At 35.0% G+C, this 27341-nt stretch overlaps 1 pseudogene; it reads right to left on the reverse strand.

Annotated features, from left to right (window-relative positions):
• LOC136406692 (ABC-type organic anion transporter ABCA8-like) overlaps positions 1–27341 on the reverse strand; it is a 328883-nt pseudogene that overhangs the window by 40245 nt on the left and 261297 nt on the right.

A 27341-nucleotide genomic window follows, 5' to 3' on the forward strand; every position in this document is an offset into this window, starting at 1 on the left:
ACAATACATGACTTCAAACTATATTATAGAGCCATGACAATCAAAACAGCATGGTATTGGCAGAAAAATAGACACTCAGACCAATGGAACAGAATAGAAAGTCCAGAAATAAAACCACACATATATGGTCAAATAATTTTTGATAAAGGAGCCAACAACACACAATGGAGAAAAGAAAGCCTCTTCAACCAATGGTGCTGGGAAAACTGGAAAGCCACATGCAAAAGAATGAAACTCGACTACAGTTTTCCCCTTGTACTAAAGTTAATTCAAAATGGATCAAAGACCTCAATATAAGACCTGAAACAATAAAGTACATAGAAGAAGACATAGGTACTAAACTCATGGACCTTGGTTTTAAAGAGCATTTTAAGAATTTGACTCCAAAGGCAAGAGAAGTGAAGGCAAACATAAATGAATTGGACTACATCAGACTAAGAATTTTTTTGCTCAGCAAGAGAAACTGATAACAAAATAAACAGCCAACTAAATGGGAAATGATATTTTCAAACAACAGCTCAGATAAGGGTCTAATATCCAAAATATACAAAGAACTCATAAAACTCAACAAACAAACAAACAATCCAATAAAAAAATGGGAAGAGGACATGAACAGACACTTCTCCCAGGAAGAAATACAAATGACAAACAGATAGATGAAAAAATGTTCATCTTCACTGGTTATTAGAGAAATGCTAATCAAAACTATAATGAGATACCACCTCAAACCTGTTAGATTATGTATTATCAACAAGACAGGTAATAGCAAGTGTTGGAGAGGCTGTGGAGAAGAAGAAACCCTCATTCACTGTTGGTGGGAATGTAAAGTAGTACAGCCATTATAGAAGAAAGTATGGTGGTTCCTCAAAAAATGAAAATAGAACTACCTTATGACCCATCAATCCCTCTACTAGGTATATACCCCCAAAACTCAAAAACATTGATAAAGACACATGTAGCCCCATGTTCATTGCAGCATTGTTCACAGTGGCCAAGACATGGAAACAACCAAAAAACCCTTCAATAGATGACTGGATAAAGAAGATGTGGCACATATACACTATGGAATACTACTCAGCCATAAGAAATGATGACATTGGATCATTTACAACAAAATGGTGGGATCTTGATAACATTATACGGTATGAAATAAGTAAATCAGAAAAAACCAAGAACTGCATGATTCCATACATAGGTGGGACATCAAAATGAGACTAAATGCCATGGACAAGGGTGTGTTGGTTACCGGAGGGGAAGGGGTGGGGGAGAGAAAAAAACAACAACAACAACAAAAACTAGATAGAAGGTGACGGAGGACAATTTGACTTTGTATAATGGGTATGTAACATAATTGAATGAGAAGATAACCTGGATATGTTTTCTTTGAACATATGTACCCTGATTAATTAATGAAACTCCATTAAAATTAATAAACATTTATATAAAAAATAAGCCCCCTGCTGAGATCAGTAAACAAAACTAACACACATTTAAGAAAACTGATAGGAAAACAAACAAATTAAGACTTTAAAGCAGGTCTACTAAAAAGCCAAATCCAACAGTGGGTTACAAACAGCAGCTTATGCTAATCCAAGAAGATGTAGAAATAACACAACAGAAAGTTGGAGAGAGACAACACCAACCATCTTTACAAACAGCACACCAAAAATACACAGGCATAATGTGAAGACAGAGAAGTGCAATCCTAATGAATGAACAAGAGAAACCTCCAGAAAATAAACTTAGTGATATGGAAATAACCAATCTACTGAATACAGAATTTAAAATAAGAATTATTAGAAGCTAAAAGATCTTAGAACAACAATGGATTGACACAATGATCACATAAATAAAGAGATTACAAGCATCAAAAAGGATTTTAAAATAGTAAAGAGGAACTAGTCGGAAATGACAAATACAATATCCGAATGAAGAGTACACTAGAAGCAAATAACAGCAGGCTGGATGAAGCAGAGAACTGAGTCAGCAATTTCGAAGACAAGATAGCCTGACCAGGTGGTTGAGCAGTGGCTAGAGCATCAGACTGGGATGCGGAGGACCCAGGTTCGAGACCCCAAGGTCGCCAGCTTGAGCGCAGGTTCATCTGGTTTAAGCAAAGTTCACCAACATGGAACCAAGGTTGCTGGCTCGAGCAAGGAGTTACTTGGTCTGCTGAAGACCCACGGTCAAGACACATATGAGAAAGTAATTAATGAACAACTAAAGTGTTGCAATGAAAAGCTGATGATTGATGCTTCTCATATCTCTTCATTCCTGTATGTCTGTTCCTATTTATCCCTCTCTCTGAATCTTTCTATGTCTCTGTAAAAAGAAAAAAAGACAAGATAAACAAAAACCCAGAAGCAGAGCATCAAAAAGAAAACAGGCTGAAGAAATCTGAGAAAACTCTAAGAGAGCTCTGTGACAACCTAAAGAGAAACAACATCTGCATCATAGGAGTTCCTGAAATAGAAAAAAAGAACAAGGAATAGAGACCTTGTTCAATGAAATCAGCTGAAAACTCCACTAAACTGATGCAGGAAACAGTCACAGAAGCTCAAGAAGCACAGAGAAGTTCATTAAAGAGAAACCAAAAAAAATATACATCAAGACATATCATAAATAAAACACCAAAGCTAAGAAATAAAGAGAAAATATTAAAAGCTGCTGGAGAAAAAAAAAATGTTATCAATTACAAAGGAGTCCCCATAAAGATGACATCTGACTTCTCAACAGAAACACTTGAGGCCAAAAGGGAATGGCAAGAATATTCAAAGTAATGCAGAACAAGAGGCTACAACCAAGACTTCTTTATCCAGCAAGGCTATTGTTTAAAACTGAAGAAGAAATGAAAAGTTTCCCAGACAAGAAAAAAAAAAAAACTCAAGGAATTCATTACATCCAAACAAATGCTGCAAGAAATGTTAAGGGGCCTGTTGTAAAACAACAAAAAGGAAAAAATATAGTAAAAGAGGAATATAATTTTAAAAAATAAAATGGCAATAAACAACTACATATCAATAATAACCTTAAATATAAATGGATTAAATGATCCAAAAGAAATAGGGTAGCTGCATGGAGAAGAAAACAGGACCCATACATATGCTGTCTACAAGAGACACACCTCAAAACAAAAGATACACATAGAGCAAAGGTAAAAGAATGGAAAAAATGGTTCATGCAAATAAAAATGAAAAAAAAAAAGCTAGGGTAGCAGTACTTATATCATACAAAATGGACTTTAAAGCAAAGGCTATAGTAAGAGATAAAGAAGGTCACTACATAATGATAAAGGGAGCAATTCAACAGGAAGATATAACCATTATAAATATCTATGCACCTAATATAGGAGCACCTAAATATATAAAGCAGACTTTGATAGATATAAAGGATGAGATCAACATCAATTCTATAATAGTAGGGGATTTCAGTACCCCATTAACATCACTAGATAGATCCTCAAGAAAGAAAGTTAACAAAGGAACAGCAGACTTAAAGGACACACTAGATCAACTTGATTTAATAGATATCTTCATAACCTTTCACGCTAAAGCAGCAGAATATACATTCTTTTCAAGTGCTCTTTATAATACATTCTCTAGGATAGACCACATGTTAGGGCATAAAAGTGGTCTCAACAAATTCAAGAAGATTGAAACCATATCAAGCATCTTCTCTGACCACAATGGCATGAAACAAGAAATCAACTACAACAGAAAAACTGAAAAACATGCAAACACATGGAAGCTAAATAGCATGTTACTAAATAACAAATGGATTAATAATAAGATAAAAGAAGAATAAAAAAATTTCTAGAAATGAATAATAATGAGTATACAACAACTCAAAATTTATGGGACACAGCAAAAGCAGTACTGAGAGGGAAGTTCATAGCACTACAGGCATACTTTAAGAAGCTAGATAAAGCTAAAATAAAAACCTTAATCTTGCATCTGAAAGAACTAGAAAATTAACCACAAGTAAAGTTCAGAGGTAGTATAATGAAGGAAATAATAAAGATCAGAGCAGAAATAAATGACATAGAGGCTAAAGAAACAATACAGAGGATTAATGAAACCAAGATCTGGTTTTCTTTAAAAGGGTAAACAAGATCGATGAACCCTTAACCAGACTCACCAAGAAAAAAAGAGAGAGGACTCACATAAATAAAATTAGAAATGAGAGTGGAGAAATAACAACCAACAAAACAGAAATACAAAATATTGTAAGAAAATACTATGAAGAACTGTATGGCAAAAAGTTAGACAACCTAGGTGAGATGGACAAATTCCTTAAGACATGTAATCTTTCAAAAATCAATCTGGAAGAATCAGAAAACCTAAACAGACTGATTACAACAAATGAGATCAAAACAGTTATCAAAAAAAGCCCTGGGCCGGATGGGTTCCAGGGGAAATCTACCAAATATTCAAAGAAGAAACAACTCCTATCCTTCTCAAGCTATTTCAAAAAATTCAAGAGGAAGGAAAACTTCCAAGCTCCTTTTATGAGGTGAGCATAATTCTGATTCCAAAACCAGGCAAAGACAACACAAAGAAAGAAAATTATAGGTCAATATCCCTGATGAATATAGATGCTAAAATCCTCAACAAAATATTAGCAAACTGGAACCAGCAATACATGAAAAAAATCAACATCATGATCAAGTGGGATTCATTCTGGGGAGGCAAGGACGGTACAATATTCATAAATCAATCAATTTGATTCATCACATAATCAAAAGGAAAAAGAAAAACCACATGATAATTTCAATAGATGCAGAAAAAGCATTTGATAAAATCCAGCTCCCATTTATGATAAACTCTCAGCAAAGTGGGAATACAGGGAACATACCTTAACATGATAAAGGCCATCTATTACAAATCCACTGCCAACATCATACTCAATGTGCAAAAATCAAAAGCAATCCCTTAAAATCAGGAACAGGACAGGGGTGCCCCTTTTCACCACTCTTATTCAACATAGTTCTGGAATTCCTAGCTACAGCAATCAGACAAGAAGAAGAAATAAAAGGCATCCAACTTGGAAAAGAAGTAAAACTATCATTATTTGCAGATGATATGATATTGTATATAGAAAACCCTAAGTCTCAGTCAAAAAACCTGATAAATGAATTCAGCAAAGTGGCAGGGTATAAAATTAATACACAGAAATCAGAGGCATTTTTATATACCAACAATGAACTGTCAGAAATAGAGATTCACTATTGCAACAAAAAACTTAAGTACTTAGGAGTAATTTAACCAAGGATTAAAGACTCATACTCAAAAAATTATAAAACATTAATAAAAGAAATCAAGGAAGATACAATTAAGTGGAAGCATATACCGTGTTCATGGTCAGGAAGAATAAACATCATTAAAATGTCTATATTACCCAAAAAAACCTATAAATTCGATGCAATACCGATTAAAATACCAATGTCATACTTCAAAGATATAAAACATATATCCCAATAAATTATATGGAACCAAAAAAGAACACAAATAGCCTCAACAATCTTGAAAAAGAAGAATATCGTGGGAGGTATCACACTTCTTGATATCAAGTTATACTACAAGGCCATTGTACTCAAAACAGCTTGGTACTGGCATAAGAACAGGCATAGATCAGTGGAACAGAACAGAGAACCCAGAAATAAACTCATACCTTTATGGACAATTGATATTTGACAAAGAGGGTAAGAGAATACAATGCAGTAAAGACAGCCTCTTTAATAAATGGTGTAGGAAATATTGGACAGCTACCTGCAAAATAATGATACTAGACCACCAACTTATACCATTCACAAAAACAAACTCAAAATGGATAAAAGACTTAAATGTAAGTCATGAAACTATAAGCATCTTAGAAGAAAACATAGGTAGTAAGTTCATTGACATCTTTCGCAGCAATATATTATCTGATTTATCTCCATGCACAGGGGAAATAAAGGTCAGGATAAAGAAACGGGACTATATCAAACTAAAAAGCTTTTGCACAGCTAAAGAAAATAGGAAGAAAAGAAAGGCAAATCACACAATGAAAGAACATATTCGACAATACGTCTGATAAGGGGTTAATAACCAAAATTTATAAAGAACTTGTAAAATCAATACCAGGAAAACAAACAATCCAATCAAATAATGGGCAAAAGAAATGAATAGACACTTCTTCAAAGAGGACATACAGATGGCCAATAGACAGATGAAAATATGTCAACATCACTAACCATTAAAAAATGCAAATTAAAACCACAATGAGATACCACCTCACACCAGTCAGAATGGTGCTCATTAACAAAACAACACACGATAAGTGCTAGCGAGGATGCGGAGAAAAGGAAACCCTCCTGCACTGCTGGTGGGAATGCAGACTGGTGCAGCCACTGTTGAAAACAGTATGGAGATTGCTCAAGAAATTAAAAATGGATCTTTTGTCCCAGCAATCTCACTTTTAGTAATATATCTCAAGAATACCATATCAATGACTATAAAAAAGAAATGCACCCCCATGTTTATGGCAGCATTGTTGACAATAGTGAAAATAAGGAAACAGCACAAGTGTCCATCAGTGGACGAGTGAATTAAAAAGCAGTGGTACATATATACAATGAAATACTATGTGGCCATGAAAAAGAAGGAAATATTACCTTTTGGAACAACATGGATGGAATTTGAAACTAGTATGTTAAGTGAAATAAGCCTGGCAGAGAAAGAAAAATATTATATGACCTCACTCATTTGAGTAACCCAAGGTACAATGAGAACTGAGGAACAGAATTGAGACAGAGGAGGTTTCAAAGGGAACAGAGGAAAAGAGGACAGAGGGAAAGGGGATGATAGGATGGGATAAACCTGAAGGAAAGGGGGGAGGGCGCTGTCGGGAGGGGTGTAAAGGAGATGTTGAGGGTAATAAAGGGTGGGGAGATGCATTTGGGGCAACCATAGAATCTATGTAAACACAATTAATTAAATAAAAACAAAAGCAAATTTAAAAAATCTATTTTTAGCACCTAAGATGGAGGCTCCCCGGAGCCAGCCTCAGCACTTGGGACCAACATAATGGAACCAATCAAGCCATGGCTGTGGGAAAGGAAGAGAGAGAGAAGAGGGAGGGGGAAGGAAAGAGCAGATGGTTGCTTCTCTTGTGTTCCCTGACTGGGAATTAAATCCAGGATATTCACATGCTGTGTCAACACTCCACAACTGAGCAAACAAACCAGCATCAAAAACAACGTTTTTATAACAGTATTAGGTTGTTTCCCTACAATTTGCTGATCAGACTAACCTTACCTCGTTTGAATTCCCTGGCAGTTTTGTTGAAAATCAATTGATGAAACATATATGGTTTTATATCTGAAATGTTTATGCCATTGTATATATTTATATGATTTTACTTAATTAAAACACTTTTTTAGTTACTATAATTGCAATAAGCCTTGAAGTCAGATGCATGTCTTCCAACTTTGTTTTCCTTTTTCAAAGTTATTTTAAGTGCTTTATATATTCATATATCAATTTTAGAATTTTTATGTATAATTTATTTACAATGTGTTCGTAAAGTCATGGTGCACTTTTGACCGGTCACAGGAAAGCAACAAAAGATGATAGAAATGTGAAATCTGCACCAAATAAAAGCAAAACTCTCCCAGTTTTTATACGTATTTAGTGCAGTTTGATGTGGGCTCATGCACAGATTTTTTAGAGCTCCATCTAAAGCTATCCCGTATAGCCTCTACAGATTTGTCACTGACTGATGGCCTTCCAAAATGGGGTTTCTCCACCAAACTGCCGGTTTCCTTCAACTGCTTATCCCACCGAGTAATGTTATTCCTATGTGGTAGCGCTTTGTTATAAACGCGCCGATATTTACGTTGAACTTTGGTCACGAATTCGAATTAAGTGAGCCACAGAACACACTGAACTTTTCTCTGTACCATCCACATCTCAACTGGCATGGCTGTTGAACTCCGCAGTATACACAGTGTTACGTCATCATCTGCACATGCGCACATGCTCTCACATCATCCTACAGAAACTGGGAGGGATTTCCTCTTATTTAGTGCAGATTTCACATTTCTATCATCTTTTGTTGCTTTCCTGTGACCAGTCAAAAGTGCACCATGACTTTATGGACACACTGTATTTATATATTTATATTTCCACTTATAAAACTTCCTTTTATTTTTACAACTTAGAATTATGTCTTAATTGGCTGCTCTATTAAACACATATAAATAGCCTCTTAAAAAATCCCATAATTATATTACCTTAAATATGTAACCATACAAAGTAAGGAAAGTTTCAGTTACTCATTGTTACCTTGTAATCATCAATGCTGCTCATGGCGATATAAGGAGCAAAACTGGATGCCAAAATCAACCAGAAAATGTGATGTATCTTTAATTCACGTGGAATATCCACATCCTTTAGAAAATATGAAGAATGTAATGAGGTGAATGAACAAATTCAAAATTCATTCTCTAGAATATATTTTTAAAATATTAAACAGATTATGTATAACCTTGCCTTACATCTCTCCTTTTATTACCCAATCAGTTTTCAAGCTTGACTATTGGCTCCACACCCACATTTATGGATATGGCATTAATTCAATGGTGAATGAATGGGTAATATTACAGAGTTAGAAAGTAATATGAGTAAGATATTTAATTTTCTTTATGATTCTAAAATTGATTCTGATGCGAGATAGTGATAATTCATAGTTGAGATGTTTGGTTTTCTAATTGATCTTTACAATTATTTCAAATGTAATATAATAGCTAGACTAAACATACTGGATATTTATGGGGGCAGTCATAGCAAGCTGTGTTTCTAGGTACACCACAAGACCAGGTAAGTATTGGCTGGGGATTCAAAAGTAAAGATGATGTGCTAGAAGGGAAGCAAAATCTCCAAGGAAACCTTTGCCCTTGATATTTCATATTGCTGCTCCTGTTTATAACCATCTGTAGGGACAGAAGATTCTGAAATCCTTTTAAAAATAGTCCCCATTGTGTCATGACTCACATAGTTGTGGTTTGATCAAGCACATTACTGAGAAAAAGTCATAACCAAATCCTGATGATCTTTAGCTCAACCATCAGAGACACACTTGCTGCCACAGAAAGTGATATTAATTTGTTGTCAGAATCTTCCCTGAACACCTGCATGCTGGGAAGGATCAGTATCCTATGGCAAACCCACTGACATTGGAAGGGACAGAGCAAGGTCTGCAATCACAGAAACTTTTACCTGTGTAATGAGCAAGTAAATTTGAATAGAGTATAAAATGAATTCCTGGAGCTGTTAATATGATAGGTACATAAATATAAGGTCAATTGAGCTGATTTTTATCATCAGACAACTCACCCTAGCTAAACAGGATGCTTTTATGCATCTACCAAAGTATTGATAGTCATTCAGTGCTTTTCATGTATGAGTCTCTATCCTACCTACAGGATGTTACATAGTGTTAAAAATACATGCTCTAGGAGGAAAAATATATTTAAGAAGTAGTCAAAAAAGAATAATGACAAACTCTGAGAGGTATTCTGGTTTCCAAACTTCAGAGATGTGTACATTCTAATCAGCTGGGTCATTTTTCAGATAGAAGATATTTTTGACTTTATAAAAAAGCTAGTTTGGTCTAGAGTAGTCCTCTATGAATTAATATTCCTGACAGAGAACTGGAGTAACTGTAATGTAAGTAGTCTGCAATTCTAACCTGAATTTGTCCTAAAGTTTTTTCTTTTGTAGCATTTATAAAAGTAATAATAGGGTTTCTATTTTTATTCTCTTGCTCTTCCTTTCTTTCATTATTTTTGTGCTGGTCACGGTGCTGTATAATTTAACTTTATTTTCTCACTTTCTCTATGAATATATATGCTGTTTATAGCTATCTTTAATTAAAACATTGAAGCTCTGAAAATTATGTTGATTTCCCAAAACAACAGAGGTAGCATAGATCCAAATGCCAATTTATCATGCAGTGGTTTACTCAAATAAGAATAAAATATCGGCACTTAAATGAGTAATCTGGGAGATTCTCGATGGAGGAGAGTCCATAAGAGTATATACTTACATACATATTTGAACTTCTGTAAGTTTGGATATGTGCTGATGGTTTAATCATTCTAAGTAGCCCATTACTAACGATATTCATAAGAACTGGGAAACAATTCATTCTTTTGGTATTGCATGCTAATAAAAAGCTGTAATTCTAAAATATAAAAAGCAAGGTTATTAATTCTCAGATATCTTAATTTTCTTAAAGAGGTCAAAATTTAGTATTTTAGTTAAAAAATCAGGTTTTTGCCTGACCAGGCGGTGGCGCAGTGGATGGAGCATCGGACTGGGATGCTGAGGACCCAGGTTTGAGACCCCAAGGTGGCCAGCTTGAGCGTGGGTGCATCTGGTTTGAGCAAAAAGCTCACCAGCTTGGACACAAGGTCACTGGTTCGAGCAAGGGGTTACTTGGTCTGCTGATAGGCCCATGGTCAAGGCACATAAAAGAAAGCAATCAATGAACAACTAAGGTGTTGCAATGCACAATGAAAAACTAATTATTGATGCTTCTCATCTCTCTGTTCCTGTCTGTCTGTCCCTGTCTAATCTTCTCTCTCTCTCTCTGTCTCTGTAAAAAAACCAACCAAACAAACGAAAAAATCAGGTTTCAAAATGGTGTGAAATAATCAGAACAAAAACAAACATTGTATAAGTAAACCCAAACATGAATATAGGCTATATCTGATTTTCAGGCATTCAAGTGTCTGGCTTGTGGATAGAATCCAGTATAATTATTGTTTAAAAATAAAAAAGAAGTTTCAGAATATATATAAGAAAATCTTTGAGAAGAAATATGTGTTCTTTAGCCTGAAATAGGAACTTGAGAGTGGGCACCATAGAGCACTTATTTTGCTAATGCAACAGTGTGTGTTGGTAGACAGCAATTGATAAAAAATTATCATAATAATAACTACAATGAACTAAATAATAAATAAAAGCAGTATTTGTTTTTCATTTTGTTTTCTAAACTGATGGCAAGAGCCTATTGATAGTTGATTAGCTTTGCACATCTTTAGGAAAATTACTAAATAGAAACCAGCATACCTTTTCATGACCAGACACTATGATGGCTCCATTATAAGATGGATCATCTATGCCATTTCTAGTTCCAGACACATCCACTTCCAGAGCTATGTTCTGATGCTCCACGGAATGTATAAAGTCATCAATGCTTGCTCCTAAGTTGGAGTAAAATATATTAGGTGTCTGAAAACTGAGAAAATCAAGGTCAAGTTGTGCAGTGAAATTAAAATTAATGGCTTAATGCAATACTTACTATAATATAGACAGTGAGGATTTTTTTCCACATGATAACATGTGTGCTTCTGTGAATTAAAAAATCTATTTGCGTCTCACCAAGTTTCCTTTTATAATGTTTTGCTTATGATTACTGCCATATGGTGCATTTGGAATGATTTCCTTACTAGAATATTTCAGTGAGTAGCCATACCAATACAGTTTTTATTTTTATTTTATTTTTAATTTTTTGTATTTTTCTGAAGTTAGAAACAGGGAGGCAGTCAGACACTCCTGCATGCATCCGACCAGGATCCACCCGGCATGCCCACCAGGGGGCGATGCTCTGCCCATCTGAGGCATCGCTCTGCTGCAAACAGAGCCATTCTAGTGCCTGAGGCAGAGGCCACAGAGCCATCCTCAAGGCCCGGGCCAACTCTGCTCCAATGGAGCCTCAGCTGCTGGAGGGGAAGAGAGAGACAGAGAGGAAGGAGAGGGGGAGGGGTGGAGAAGCAGATGGGTGCTTCTCTTGTGTGCCCTGGCCGGGAATCAAACCCAGGACTCCAGCACGCCAGGCTGATGCTCTACCAATGAGCCAACCGGCCAGGGCCCCAATACAGTTTTAATGACACAGATAATCTCTATGAATTACCCACCAAATTTGCTAACTCTCACTTCCTCACTGATAAATTATTAACTGATTTTCAAAATGTTTGTTAATATAGGAGGACTTGTTGAATGTGTGTGATAAGAAATCCCTGGACCTTCTCCACAGAATAACAAGCACAGCTTGTAAAAATTACTAAAACTTAAAAAAAAATAAGATCTTTTAATTGTCTTGAAGGCATACAAAAATTGATAAAACTTTTGCTTAAGAAAAATCTACTAACTCTAGGTAAGAACACTAGAAAACTGTGGCAACAACCTATCCTTCAGAAGCCTTCCTTGATTAGCAATTCAGAACCTTCACTCTGAATGAGTTTAGCCAGAAACTCAGGGATTCTTCCTCCTCAAGCCCTGTCTAGAGCTACAGTATGTTTTGGGAGGACCTGGGTTGAAAATGATTGGAAACCACTATATTTGGGCTCTTATCCCTTGAGTATAACTTCTATCTTATGGGGAAGAAAAGAAGTCCTGCTCTCTAAGACACTAATGCCTGGTCTCAAGTTTTAGCAACATGAAGCTGAGGGAATGAGAAAGTTTGGTGGCCTGCCTCTCACAGGAGTTAACTGAATATCTATTGAAATTGTATCCCTTCCTCATGCCACACACAAAGATGAACTCAAAATGGATCAGAGACCAAAATGTTAAGAACTAAAAGAATGAAAGCCTTAGAAGAGAATACTAAAGCAGATCTTTGTGATCTTGTGTTAGGCAAAGCCTACTTAAATATATCACCAAAAGCACAGGCAAGGAAAACAATTAGTTGGATTTCATAAAAGTTTAAACATTATACTCCAAAGGACACCAATAACAAAGTGAAAAGCTAATTTACAGAATTAAAGTAAATATTTGCAAAACATTTACAGTTGATCCTTATTATTCACAGCAGTTATGTGTTCACTTCTCTAATGTCACTTTAAAGTCACAACAAATGCTGAATTAGTGAATACAGAGTCATTGCTCCTAAGGAAACAAAGGTTAGGTTTCTGTAAGCCTCTGGTCACTACAGTGTCTTAAACCAATCAATAGACTGTTTTGTTTTAGGTATGTTTCTTTGTATTTATTTTTGATTCATTAACATTGATCTCTCAGCCAACAGCATTATAATGCATGCCTGAACAGATATTACGCAGTCCATTTTCCCTGGAAGGCACATAACAGCCTTCTCTACTTGAGAATATTAGATAACACATCAGCACTAAACTTGGGGACTATTTTATTTTAGCTTTTATAATTTGTTTGTGTGTGTGTGTTTTCTTGGTCATTTAAAAAAATGTCTTTTAAATTCACAGTATATATCAATAATAATAATTTCTATCTTGTCCTTAGATCCTAGCTGCAAGTTTTGATAAAATTTTTATGACTGTTGTCAAATTTGGGGAAAGTTCTACTGAAGTTCTTTCATACAGGAACGGTAAGATTATAAGTCATTAAAAGTTTTCTTGTTCAATTAGTAAAATTAATTTTTTAAAGTGACAATAGATAGTTTATCATCACTGATTTTTAATTTAAATTTTATTTTTAAATACATTTTACCTTCAATATTTTTTTTATTTAAGTGCGTAGCATAATGGTGGAGGCCATTTTACACAGCAAAATAACCATGGAAATGAGCAAAATGTGAAAAATGTGGCACTAACTAGATGACAGAATGGACATTTGTTGGCAGTATGAGATATTTGCTCTCAATGTTAGAGCTGAAACAAGAAGGCAGAGTAACATCTTGTTCTACTTCAGCTGGAAATGTGTGTATCAGGTGACATAACATGTCCCATCTCTGAGCACATCTGTGAATGACATAAGAGTGCTCTGAGTATTGAATTTGGACTACAAATACATTGTAGTAGTAAAAAAGTTTGTAAATACTTAACCTGTGAATAAAAAAGATCTGTTACATCTAATAACAGACTTGTATCTAGAATATATAAAGAACCCTTAGAACTCAGTAAAAGAAACCAATTAAGGCATTTTAAAAACGGAAATAAAAGACATGTCTTCCCCCAAAATATGCAACTGGTTAGAAAGCACATAAAAAAGTGCTCAACATCACTAGCCATTAGAAAAATACAAATTAAACCACAAAATACTAATTGACACACTCTAGGATGGGTCTGATAAAAACACAGAAAATAACAAAGAGGTGTAAAAATTGACATAGACATGTAGAAATTGGAATCCACAAAATGCTGCAGTAGATTTAAATTGGTGCATTTACTTAAAATATAGTTCAGCAGTTCCTCAAATGATTAAACATAGTCACCATAGAACACAACAATTCAACTCTTGGTTTAAGTCCAGAAGAAATAAAAAAAATAAAACCACATTCACATAAAAACTAGTCTATGGGCATTTAAAGCAGAATTATTCATAATTTCCAATCATTTAAAAGAACCCAAAATATGCACCCTTTGATGAGAAATAAAATGCAGTATATCTTTCAATAGAATGTTATTTACCAATATAAAAAACGAAGTATTGACACATGTTACAACATAGTGAAATTTGGAAACAGCATGGTAAGTGAAAGAATTCAGTCACAAAGGATCACATATTGTATAACTGACTCATTAAATGTCCAGATGGCAAATACGTAGAAATAGAAATATATTTATGATTAAATAGAGTTGGGGGCAGAGTGAATGGAATAATTACTACTGAGTATGGGATTTGTTTTTAAGTATTCTAAAATAAATTGTAGTGAAGATGACACAATTCTATGAAGGTACTAACAACCACTAGATTGTTCATTTTAAATCAATAAACAAAACATTTGAATTATATCTCAAGCTGTTAGTATTTCTGTGGGGGGGGGGATACAAAGTCTTTCATTTTTCAAAATGCCATCAGATAACTTATTTGTTCTTGGAAAATATCTTTTTATTCTCTGCTCCATTTTGGGCTTGTATACACATCATCCCCAAGCTTCATACATTGTTTCAAACCCATGCTGAAGAGGTGAAAAGCTCATTTTTTCATTCATATTTGTGTTTTCTAATTAATTCTCTGAGCAATGCCTGTATTAGAAATGAAGTAATCGCCACTTTATTACCTGTATTATTGATGATTAATAATTGAGTGAGAGGATCACGTGGTGCTTGTCCAGAGGTAAGGAAGTATAAATTCGGAGAAAGTTTCAAAGTGTAACTGTTCTCCTGAATTTTTGAGGTAATGTATTCCCAAAGAAGAGGGAAAACTCCAATTCCTACGACCAATAACCTACGTGGAAGAAAACTGTCAATGTGAACACGCAGTCATTTCTTAACTTTTAAAAATTATCTGTGCAGATTACAATTTAGTGAGATCAAGAAGGTATGAAAATTAAACATATAGCTCTCTGACTCATTTATTATTTTGCCCTGTTTCTACCTCTGAAATAGAGATGATAAAATGCAGATTTAATCTTTTGTTCATTTCTCTGGTTCCTCTCTGGCCGTTAGCTACACTGCACAACTTCATGTAATCTATGTTCATTTTCTCTAGGTCCAGATTCCAAGTTCCAGTGTTGTGTTAATTCATCAAGAATTTATACTCAATTTTCATTGTGTTCAATTTTCTTCACATGATCCCTATTTCTCTTTGTGATTAGTGCATGATTTCTTTATCTCCAGTCACAAATTTTCAATTATTTTTACTCTGTATTTTCCTATGTTCTCTATTTCAAATAGTTGGGAATTTTATTATTATATTTTCATTATATCTTATTTTGGAACCTCCCTTCATTCCTATTTTCTAATATTACAATATTATATCATATAGTAATTCTTACTAAATGACTGTCATCTCTTGAGACAGTTATACGGTGTTGCCATATAAATCTTAAAGGTTTTTCTTAAATTATCTAACCTCTTCAAAGATTCTTAGGGAATTCCTGTTATTTATTTATTAGCAAGTACTTATTGAGATTCTATTAAGTGCTTAACCTCCTATTTCTTTGATGCGTCATCAAGGTATTCATAGACAAGGCACAGACTGATAACCAAAATACTGTGGAAAACAGGGTGCTAATGAGATGTGATATAAATCTTAAGATCAGGGATAGTGCCCAATATGCTCGCAGTGGGTATGGAGAGAGAGCTCCGATCACATACAGGGTTATAGGGAAATCATGACAACCAGGTTAGAGCAAGTAGGGTGTAAAGGGAGAGTCAGGACTTCCAGAGAAGAGTTAGTATAATGGTCAGATAACAACTAAAATAAAGCATTGGCATATGGGTACTGGGGAAAAGTCTACATCCCAGTGCTTCTGTTACCATCCATAGAAAATTTCAAGAACAAATCTTACAGGAAAACTCATGTTATTTTAACTTCTCTTTCAAAATTGGCCCTGAGACATTATAAATTCCACCTGCTAGTTGACCACAGATAAAAGCTATGACCATGAAGTAGATGGCATATAATACTTTACCCAGTTTTGTAGATGCAGAATCTTATTTTATTTATTTATATTTAGTGAGATGAGAACTGGCAGGAGCAGACTCCAGCATGCACCCTCACTGGGATCCACCTGGCAAGTCCACTAATGGGCGATACTCTGCTCATCTGGGACCATTATTACTATGTTGCAACCAGAGCCATTTCTTAGCACCTGAGGCATAGGTTATGGAGTCATCCTCAGTGCCCTTGGCCAATTTGCTGTAATCAAGCCATGGCTGCAAAAAGGGAGGAGAAGAAAGAGGAAGAGAGAGAGAGGGAGAGAGAAAGATGCGAGAGGGGGAGGTGAGTAGAAACGGATGGGTGCTTCTCCTGTGTGCCCTGACCAGGAATTGAACCTGTGACATCCGAAGCAAGGCTAATGTTCTACCACTGAGTCCTCTGTTGTGGATGCAGTATTTTATTATTTTTTTTGTTTTCTCTTATTTTTAGACTTGAATTTCTTTTTAATGCATTGACTGAACCAAACTCATACTGATACTCACAGTGGTAACAGAACTCTTGTTTCCTGCTTTAACTTTAAGAAGCGGACCCTTGCAATTGCATGGACTTGCTGTCCCCACAGGGCCAGGCCACCTATTGTTTCTCTCATCTCACTAAGTGTAGAGAGAACTTGTTCCATCTCAACAAGCCTTTCTGTGTCTCCAACTCCTTTTACCTGTCCTTCTCCCAAAGTGGCTATATCTGCAAAACACAGAATAAGTAATGCATAAATTCCCACTTCAGAGGTATTGTATTGAGCTACGCTAGGCATTTGTTTAATCACAATGACCCAGATAACATCTTCAGTATAACTGTAGGCATTGTGTGGTATTACTGGTTGCAGCCATGAACTAGAAAAATAGGGGGAGGGTTCATTTCTTGAACAAGAGGACTAGAAAGAAGATCTCAGATAATTTGGATACAGATACTACATTAAAGAGGTTAAATAAGTATGCAAGATCATTTTAGCGCCTCGTTGTGACTTGGAAACTTGGTAAAAAAACAGTTATCTTAGTTGTTCACCTAGAGAAAGAAGCTGCAAATTGGTGTGCTACAAACTGGGGGTTAATTGTAAATTAACCATAAAGATAGCAATAACCATACTAAAAATAAATGGGCTAAACATACCATATAAAAAACCTTGTAAAATAAATTAAAAAGCAGAATTCAACTACATGCTGTTTACAAGAAATGCACTGTAAATTAAAAGCACAAAAATTTGAAACCTATTTTTTAAAGTGGCAATTACAAATTACATTAAAATTAAAGTAAGTTTATTAATTTGGGGCAATTGGGCTTCAGGATAACTGTCATTGCCAGGCTTTATAAAGGATCTTTTATTATGATCATAAAGGCAACCAGGAAGACATGCTAATCTGAAACGTGAATGTTCATAATAACAGGTCCAAGTGCATGGAGGAGACACTGAACTAAAGTGGGGAAAGGACAACAATGGACACACTAGAATTATAGTCGGAGATTTTACTATCCCTCACTTGTAATTGATAGAAAACGTAGACAAAACACAATAAAACAAAAACCCAGTAAGGGCACAGAATATTTGAATAGCACCATCATCCAACTAGACCAAATAGAAATTTATACAAGTCTTCACGCAACAGAAATTATATATGTATTTTACATGTATGCATTTGTATAAACTCATACATATATATGTATTTATATGTATGTGTGTATAAATGTTGTTAAATGGATGAGTCATATTCAGCAAAATAGATAAAATCCTGGTTCAACAAGTGTCAATAAATTTAAAAGATTTTTAAATCATATGTTTTATGACTACACTAAAAGTTGTAATGTCAATAACAATATTTAGGAAATTCACAAGTCATTTTACATTGCACACCTCACTTGGACATCCTCAATTATAACAATATGTCTCATCAATTTGGAATATCATCAAAGATTTAAAAGTTATTGAAAATAACCAAATAGTAATTTTTTTATTTAAAAAGTATAACAGAATAAATTTTTAAAAAAATAAAAGCTCAACAGATTTCATTTGGTAGAAGAGATGGTTAGTAAACATGACAAAAGACAAAATTAGATTATTAAATCTAAGGAACAGAAAAAAAAAAGAATCAGAAAAAAAATTTAATAGAAATGTGAGACAATATCAACATACTAACAGTTACACCACATACAATAATGGACAGTATAGAGAGAAAGGACAGAAAGCATAGATGAAGAAATATCACATTGTCCATTTTTAAGATGCTCCTATGCATAAGAAGCACCTTAATTTTAGGGCCCAAAATTTGAAAGAAATGTATTATATAATGTTATTGAACTCAAGTTTTACTCATCATAAAATTAATACAACTACTACTCTGCATTAAAAAGCAGGAAATGCAATTAAAAACATCTACAACTACTGTATAAGATGCACTCAGTTTTTAGTCTCCAAATTTTTCAAAAATGGGTGCTTTTTATACATGGGGAAATAAGGCAGTGGCTGAAATGTTCCCAAATGTGATGAGAAACTCTAGCATAAATGTATACATACATGTAGCTCATTGAATGTCAAATTGAATAAATGAAGGAGGTCCACACCTGAAGACATCATAACTGAATTGTCAAAACCAAAGACAGAAAGACAATCTTGAAAGCAGCAGGAGAAAAACAACTCATCATTTAAAGAAATCCTCAGAAAGATCTACACCTGACTTCTCATCAGAAACGGAGAGCAGCAGGCATATTCAGAATGCTTGGAGAGAGAGATTTAGAATAAATGTTTTGTCTGAAATCGCTCTTGGAAAATGGGATACGATGAGGGTTATGAGCTTTGGGCAGAAGAAACTGGGCCATCTTTAATATCAAGGCAATAGTGTCAGTGGAGGTAACAAATGTGACAGGGATGCATTTTGCCTTAATATATTCTTGCCCGAGAACGACCTTAATCATGGAACCTCATATTTTGTAACCATGTCTTTGGAACGGTGTTTTCTTGCTGTATACACAGCACTAGGTGTTCTGAATACATTCACATGATAATTTTCATGCCATTCATTTTATTTACCTTGTTCTTCAATTATTGATTTTCCTTCTAATTTCAGAAACACCTCATTCAAAGTTCTCATGGAAACACCATAATTCTCAATACCCAGGTCTGGACAGAGATCAAAATTCTCATAAAGTTCTAAAAAAAACACACACAGAGTAGCAAATCAAAATGAGAATAAATCACAGGTGAACTGAGCAGAACTTTTGAAACATTCTTCAAATCTATATATCACTTTTCATTTCATATTGTGTTATAGCCCATACATTAACTTTCGATTAAATAATAATTTATATTTACTTATATTTCTATTAAAATTCCATTTTAGTTTTTTTCTGTCTTGTTTTTAAAGTTTTATTAATAGTGGAACTTCAGATTCTTTTCAATTTCAAGCCCCATTAATTGAGTCTTTTCCAGAAAACACATAAAAATGGGAGCCAAAATAGGGATAGATCTATTTTTGTGAGAATTGGTTGGATTGTGTGGAATGTTCTTCAGTTCCGTACATATATGTCAAAGGAAGTACAAAAGATAAAAGGTTTTTTAAATTTCTGCTTTTGATTATGGAAGAAAAATTTACAAGATCTCAGATACAGAATGAGGAACTACTCAGAACTTTGGTGGCATGGTAGGAAATTGTGACAGTAGTCTCTCTAGCAATTCTGTATCCTTTTTTTTTAGTTCATTCACCAATAATACTTTTGCATTGTTTTTATTCTTAAAGGAGGGAGCAATGTTTTTGTCTGCATAAATTTAAATTATATTTAATTAAATTAAGCTTAAATAAAAGCCAATTATAAATCCTAGTATGATGACAGAAGTCCTGTGACTTCAACCTGGGGCTTCTCCCTGAGCAAAAGGACACACTAAAAGCTTTCTGTCTTTCTTGTTTTTTAATTAAATTTATTCGAGTTTGGTTATTTATTCGACATTGGTTAATAAAATCATACAGATTTTAGTTGTGGAGTTCTGATATATCATCTGTATATTGCACTGTGTGTTCACCACCCAAAATGAGATCTATGTAAAAGTTTTCTGTCTTGATTAGAGCACTGTGTATAGAAGATTTAAACTGCTACTGAGTGTTGTCATTCTTCCTTTTCCCTAAAATGATATGAACCTCCTGTAAATTATAACTATAGTAGAAACACATTAATATTAATGTTTGATAACACTCTGCCTGATGGTTGTAGGGAACCCTTGTGTTGTTTCCATGAAATATATATTTGAATAAATCGATGAGGGTAATTTTTGTGTTTTTGTTGCACATACATAAGATAAGGTTAATTATTTCAACCACTTAGTGCAGGCCCTCATCCGGTACCATTACCAGGAAATAGATATAACTAGTAATTTTTTCTTTTACTTTTATATTTTTGTGCTAATTGGTTTTTTTAAATTTTTATTGTTTTTAATTTATTGTGTTTACATAAATTCAAGTGACCTACCAAATATATTTCCCTCCAACCCCCGTGTTCCCCTCGAGAGCCCCCTTGCCATCTCCCCCTAATGCCTTCCCTCCTTCCCTTCACGATTTGCTGTTCTGCTCTCTATAACGCTGTGTTATGTAAATATAGTTTCTCTAATCTCTTTTCCTTTTCTGATCGCATCCTTTCCTCCGCTTTCCCTCTGTCTGCTTTCTCTCTGGTCCCTTTGATCCTGCCTCTGCCTCTATTTCTTTCCGAAGTTCACTTTGTTCATTAGATTCCTCAAACGGGTGTGGTCATATGATATTTTTTCTTTCTCTGCCTGGCTTAGTTCACTTAGCATAATAGTCTGCAGATCCATCCATGTTGTCGCAAAAGGTAAGATTTCCTTATTTTTCACAGACGCATAGTATTCCATTGTGTATAGGTACCGCTACTTTTTAATCCACTCATCCACTGATGGACACTTGGGCTGTTTCCAAATCTTAGCTATTTTAAACAATGCAGCAATAAACATGGTGGTGCATTACTTCTTTTGAATCAGTGATTTGGTATTTTAGGATATATTCTTAAAAGTGGGATAGCTGGGTCAAAAAGCTGTTCCATTTTTAATTTTTTGAGAAATTTCCATACAAATTTCAACAGTGGCTACACCAGTCTGCTTTCCCACCAGGAGTGTGGGAGGGTTCAGTATTCTCCACATCCTCACCAGCACTTATTAAGTGTTGTTTTGTTAATGAGCACCATTCTTACAGGTGTGAGGTGGTATCTCATTGTAGTTTTAATTTGCATTTCTCTAATGATTAGTGATATTGAACATTTTTTCATAGCGCTATTGGCCATGTTTATATCCTCTTTGGAGATGTGTCTATTCATTTATTTTGCCTATTTTATTATTGGATTTTTTACCTTCCTGATGTTGAGTTTTACAAGTATTTTATGAATTTTTGTTATTAACTCCTTATCAAATGTATTGTCGAATATATTCTCCCACTCTTTGGTTTGTCTTTTTATTTTGTTCCTATTGTCTTTAGCTGTGTAAAAGCTTTCCAGTTTGATATAATCCCATGTGTACATTCTGTCCTTTATTTCACTTTCCTGTGGAGCTATATCAGCAAATATGATATATTGCTGTGAGAGATGTCGGTGAGCTTACTGCCTACGTTGTTTTTCAAGATGATTATGGTTTCATGATCTATGTGTAAGTCTTATCCATTTTGAGTTTATTTTTGTGAATGGTGTAAGTTGATGGTCTAGTTTCATTTTTTTGCAAGTACCAGTCCGATTTTCCCAACACCATTTGTTAAAGATTCTGTCTTTACTCTATTGTATGCTTTTACCTACTTTGTCAAATATCAATTGTACATAAAGGTGTAGGTTTATTTCTGGGTTCTCTGTTCTTTTCCAAGGGTCTATATGCCTGTTCTTAAGCCAGTACCAAGCTGTTTTGAGTACAATGACCTTAAAGTATAACTTGATTTCAGGAAGTGTGATACCACACACTTTATTCTTCTTTTTCAAGATTGTTGAGGCTATTCGTGTTTTGTTTTGTTTTTTTTTTTATTTCATATAAAATTTGAAATATTTGTTCTATATCTTTAAAGTATGCCATTGTTATTTTAATAAGAATTGAATTTATAGGTTGCTTTAGGTAATATAGACAATGTAATGACGTTTATTCTTCTTATCCACAAACACGGAATATGCTTCTACTTGTTTGTATCTTTGTTGATTTCTTTTATCAATATTTTATAATCTTCCGAGAACAAGTCTTTAACCTCCTTGGTTCAATATACTCCAAGGTACTTCATTTTTTTGTTGTTGCAATAGTGAAAGGGATTGTTTTCAAATTTCTCTTTCAGACAGTTCATTGTAGGTTTATAAAAATACCTTTGATTTCTGAATATTAATTTTATATCCTGCCATCTTGCTAAATTCATTTACCAAGTTCGGTAGTTTTTTGATGGAGATTTTAGGATTTTCTATGTACTGAGTCATGTCATCAGCAAATATTGGTAGTTTTATTCTTCTTTTCCAATTTGGATGCCTTTTATCACTTCTTCTTGTCTGATTGCTGTGACTAGGACTTCCAGAACTATGTTGAATAAGAGTTGTAAAAGGGGGCACCCCTGCCTTGATCCTGATCTTAAGGGGATTGCTTTTAATTTTTGCCCATTGAGGACACTGTTGGCTGTGGGTTTGTCATAGATGGGTTTTATCATGTTGAGGTATACTCCCTGTATTTTCACTTTGCTGGGGGTTTTGATCATAAATGGGTGTTGAATTTTATCAAATGCTTTTTCTGCATCTATTGATATAATCATGTGATTTTTTTTAAACTTTTTTTTTATTTTTAATTTTTTACAGAGACAGAGAGAGAGTCAGAGAGAGGGATAGACAGGGACAGACAGACAGGAATGGAGAGAGATGAGAAGCATCAGTCATCAGTTTTTCATTGCGACACCTTAGTTGTTCATTAATTGCTTTCTCATACATGCCTTGACTATGGGGCTACAGCAGACCAAGTAACCCCTTGCTCAAGCCAGCGACCTTGGGTGCAAGCTGGTGAGCCTTGCTCAAACCAGATGAGCCCACGCTCAAGCTGGTGACCTTGGGGTCTTGAACCTGGGTCCTCCGCATCCCAGTCCAACGCTCTATCCACTGCACCACCGCCTGGTCAGGCGTAATCATGTGATTTTTATCCTTCCTTTTTTTATGTAACGAATCACATTCATTGATTGGCAAATATTGTAACAGCCTTGCCTCCCCAGAATAAATTCCACTTGATCATGATGTATGATTTTTTTTTCATGTATTGCTGGATCCTGTTTGCTAATATTTTGCTGAGATTTTTAGCAATTAAATTCATCAGGGATATTGGCCTATAGTTTTCTTTTTTTGTAGTGTCTTTACGTGGTTTTAAAATTAGGATTATACTTGCCTCATAAAAAGAGCTTGGACATCTTCCCTCCTCTTGAATTTTTTGTAATAGCTTAAAAATGACAGGAGTTACTTCTTTGAATATTTTGTAGAATTTTCCAGTGAAGCCATCTAGCCAAGGGCTTTTGTTTGTTGGGAATTTTTGATAACTGTTTTGATCTCATTTGTTGAAATCAGTCTATTTAGGTTTTCTGATTCTTCCTGATTGATTTTTAAAATATTATATATGTTTCAAGGAATTTGTCCATTTTCCCTAGGTTGTCTAATTTTTTGGCATACAGTTCTTCACGGTATTTTCTTACATTATTTTGTATTTCTGCTGTGCCAGTTGTTACTTCTCCAGTCTCATTTCTAATTTTATTTATTTGAGTCCTCTTTCATTTTTTGTTGGTGCATTTGGTTACAGGCTTATTATTCTTGTTTATCTTTTCAAAGAACCAGTTCTTGGTGTTATTGATCCTCTATATTGTTTTTTTAGCCTCTATGTCATTTATTTCTGCTCTGATCTTTATTATTTTATTCCTTCTACTTTCTCTGGGCTTCACTTGCTGTTCTTTTTCTAGTTCTTTTAGTTTCATGGTTAAGTTGTTTATTTGAGCTTTTTCTAGCTTTTTAAGATATGCCTGTAATGCTATGAACTTTCCTCTCAGGACTGCTTTTTCTTACCCATAAATTTTGAATTGTTGTATGTTCATTTTCATTTGTCTCAAAGAAATTTTTTATTTCTTCCTTGATCTCATTGTTGACCCATTTGTTATATAATAACATGCTGTTTAGTTTCCAAGTGTTTGAGTGTTTTTCAGTTTTCCTATTGTAGTTGATTTCTAGTTTCATGCCATTGTGCTCAGAGAAGATGCTTGATATGATTTCAATCTTCCTAAATTTACTGAGGCTCATTTTATTCCCTAACATGTTTTCTATCCTAGGGAATGTACCATGAGCACTTGAAAAGAATGTATATTCTGCTGCTTTGGGGTGAAATGTTTTGAAGATATCAATTAAATCAAGTTGATCTAGTGTGTCCCTTAATTCCATTGTTTCTTTGTTAATTTTATTTTTTGAGGACCTATCCATTGATGTTAGTGGGGTTTAGAAATCCCCTACTATTATAGTATTGTTGTTGATTTCACCCTTTATGTTCATCAGAGTCTGCTTTATACATTTAGGTGTTCCTACATTAGGTGCATAGATATTTATAATAGTTGTCTCTTCCTGTTGGATTGCTCTCTATCTCATTATGTAATGACATTCTTTATCCTTTAATTTAGTATTTGTTTTAAAGTATATTTTTTCTGGTATAAGTTTTGCTCCCACACCTTTTTTTTCATTTCCATTTTCATGAAATATTTTTTTCGTTCTTTTACTTTCAGTCTATATGTATCTTTCATTTTGATGTAGGTCTCTTGTAGACAGCATATGTATGAGTCCTGTTTTCTTATCCACTCAGCTACCCTATGTCTTTTGATTGGAGTATTTAATCCACTTATATTTAAAAATGTTATTATTGATATGTAGTTGTTTATTGCCATTTTATTCTTGAAATCTATATTACTCTTTTCCTAGAATTTATTTATTCTCCTTGTTTTATTTACAACAAACCCCTTAACTTTTCTGGCAGCATTGGTTTGATTGTTTTTTTCTTTTTTTTTCTGGGAAGCTTTTTATTTCTCCTTCAATTTTAAATGATACCTTTGCTGGATAAAGAAGTCTTGATTGTAGGCTCTTGTTTTGCTTTACTTTGAATATTTCTTGCAATTCCCTTTGGCCTCAAGTGTTTCTGTTGAAAAGTAGGTGTCGTCTTTATGGAGGCTCCTTTGTAGGTGATTGACTGCTTTTCTCTAGCAGCTTTATTCTTTCCTTATCTCTTATCCTTGGTATTTTAATTATGATGTGTCCTGTGTAGGTCTCTTTGGATTCATCTAATTGGGATTCTCTCTGCTTCTTGATCTTGTGTCTTTTTTATTCATCTTTTTAGGGGAGTTTTAAGTTATGGTATCTTTAATCAGGTTCTCTATCCTTTGTTCTTTCTCTTCTCTTTCAGATACACCCATCATGCAGATGTTGTTTCTCTTCACGTTGTTACAGAGCTCTCTTAGAGTTTTCTCAGCCATCTTGAGCCTCTTTTCTTTTTGCTGTTCTGATTCTGTGCTTTAGTTTATCTTGTCCTCTAAATCACTGATTAAATCCTCTGCTTCATCCAGCCTGCTGTTAATTCCATCTAGTGTAGTCTTCATTTCTGATAGTGTATATTGTTATTTCTGTCTGATTCTTTTTTATGATTTCAGTGTCCTTTTTGATGCTTGCTATCTCTTTATTTAGGTGCTCATTATTTCCATCCATTGTTGCTCTATGATCCTTGAGCATCCTAAAAATCATTATCTTATACTCTGCATCCAGTATGTTGGTTATTTTCATCTCATTCAGTTCTTTTTTGGGGGATTTCTCTTGTTGATTCATTTTTATTGCATTTCTCTGCCTTCCCATTTTGTCTATGTATAGACAGCTCCTTTGGGGGTGCTGTTTGTGCAGATAGCTGAATATAGGGTTGGTGCTGTCTTCCTCTAGCTTTTAGGTGTGTTATTTCCAGTTCTTTTTGGGTTGGCATCAGCTGTTGTTTGAAATCTGCAGTGGGCTATTTGCTGCTTTTCTTTTTGCTGTTTGTGTCAGCGTTTTCTGTGCCTTAGCTTGGACAGGTGTGAGGAGCCCTTCCTTATGATACCACTCTAACAAGTGTTGTTAGGTCCTGAGCTGATACTCTCCATATCTGGGCACTGTAAATGCCAGCCATGGACCCCCCTGCCTGAACCTGGCACAGACCTGTGGGGTCACTGCCTATGAGTGGCCCTTAGCAACCTTCTTGGAGTGAGAGGAGATCTAGAATTTGTGGCAGCCTCTGCTGGGTCCAGGTGCCATTGCAAAGATCAGCTGCATTTCTAGGCTGCCTTTTATCTACACTTGACCAATGGGTGTGGCCTCCATGTTTCTGAGTTGTGGTCTGCCCGCTGCCTGCTGTCACCCCTGCTGCTACCTCCTCAGGCATTTTGGCACCGGCACCTGCTGAATGTGTGACCCGCCTTACAGACTGCCACCAGTGTCACATGGCCTGCCTTGCTAGCTACCACCGTGATCTTGTGAGCAGGCACGTGTATTGGGCATGGCCTTTGCCTCCACAAGGGCACAGTAATCACAGCCGGGCCCACCCACCTTCAGGGATTGCTTGGAGGGTGGTATAGCCCCGACCTCAGCATTCAAAACCTGTGTCCCTGACTTGTCCACTGCTTTTAAGTGACTCTTTTCTCTGACTGGAATAGGTGAGCCTCTGGTGGGTAGGGTAATTGCTTCCCTTTCCTGGCATTGCTTCTCCCAGTAAAAATGGTCAATTTAGATTTGGGGAGTGACTCAGCAGCACAGGGTTTAGGTTGGCTGTCTCCCAGAATGTTTCTCCCTGTGCTTCCAAGATTACTATTGATATTTCCTCTTGCAAGTTCAGTCCTCTTAGCACTCTCTGCTACCTAAGCCCTGGGTAAGTGGAAGTGAACAAGGTTTTTTTGCATAGTTGTTTTAAGACAG

The sequence above is a fragment of the Saccopteryx leptura genome, chromosome 5 (assembly GCF_036850995.1).
Source record: "Saccopteryx leptura isolate mSacLep1 chromosome 5, mSacLep1_pri_phased_curated, whole genome shotgun sequence".
Taxonomy (NCBI): Eukaryota; Metazoa; Chordata; class Mammalia; order Chiroptera; family Emballonuridae; genus Saccopteryx; species Saccopteryx leptura.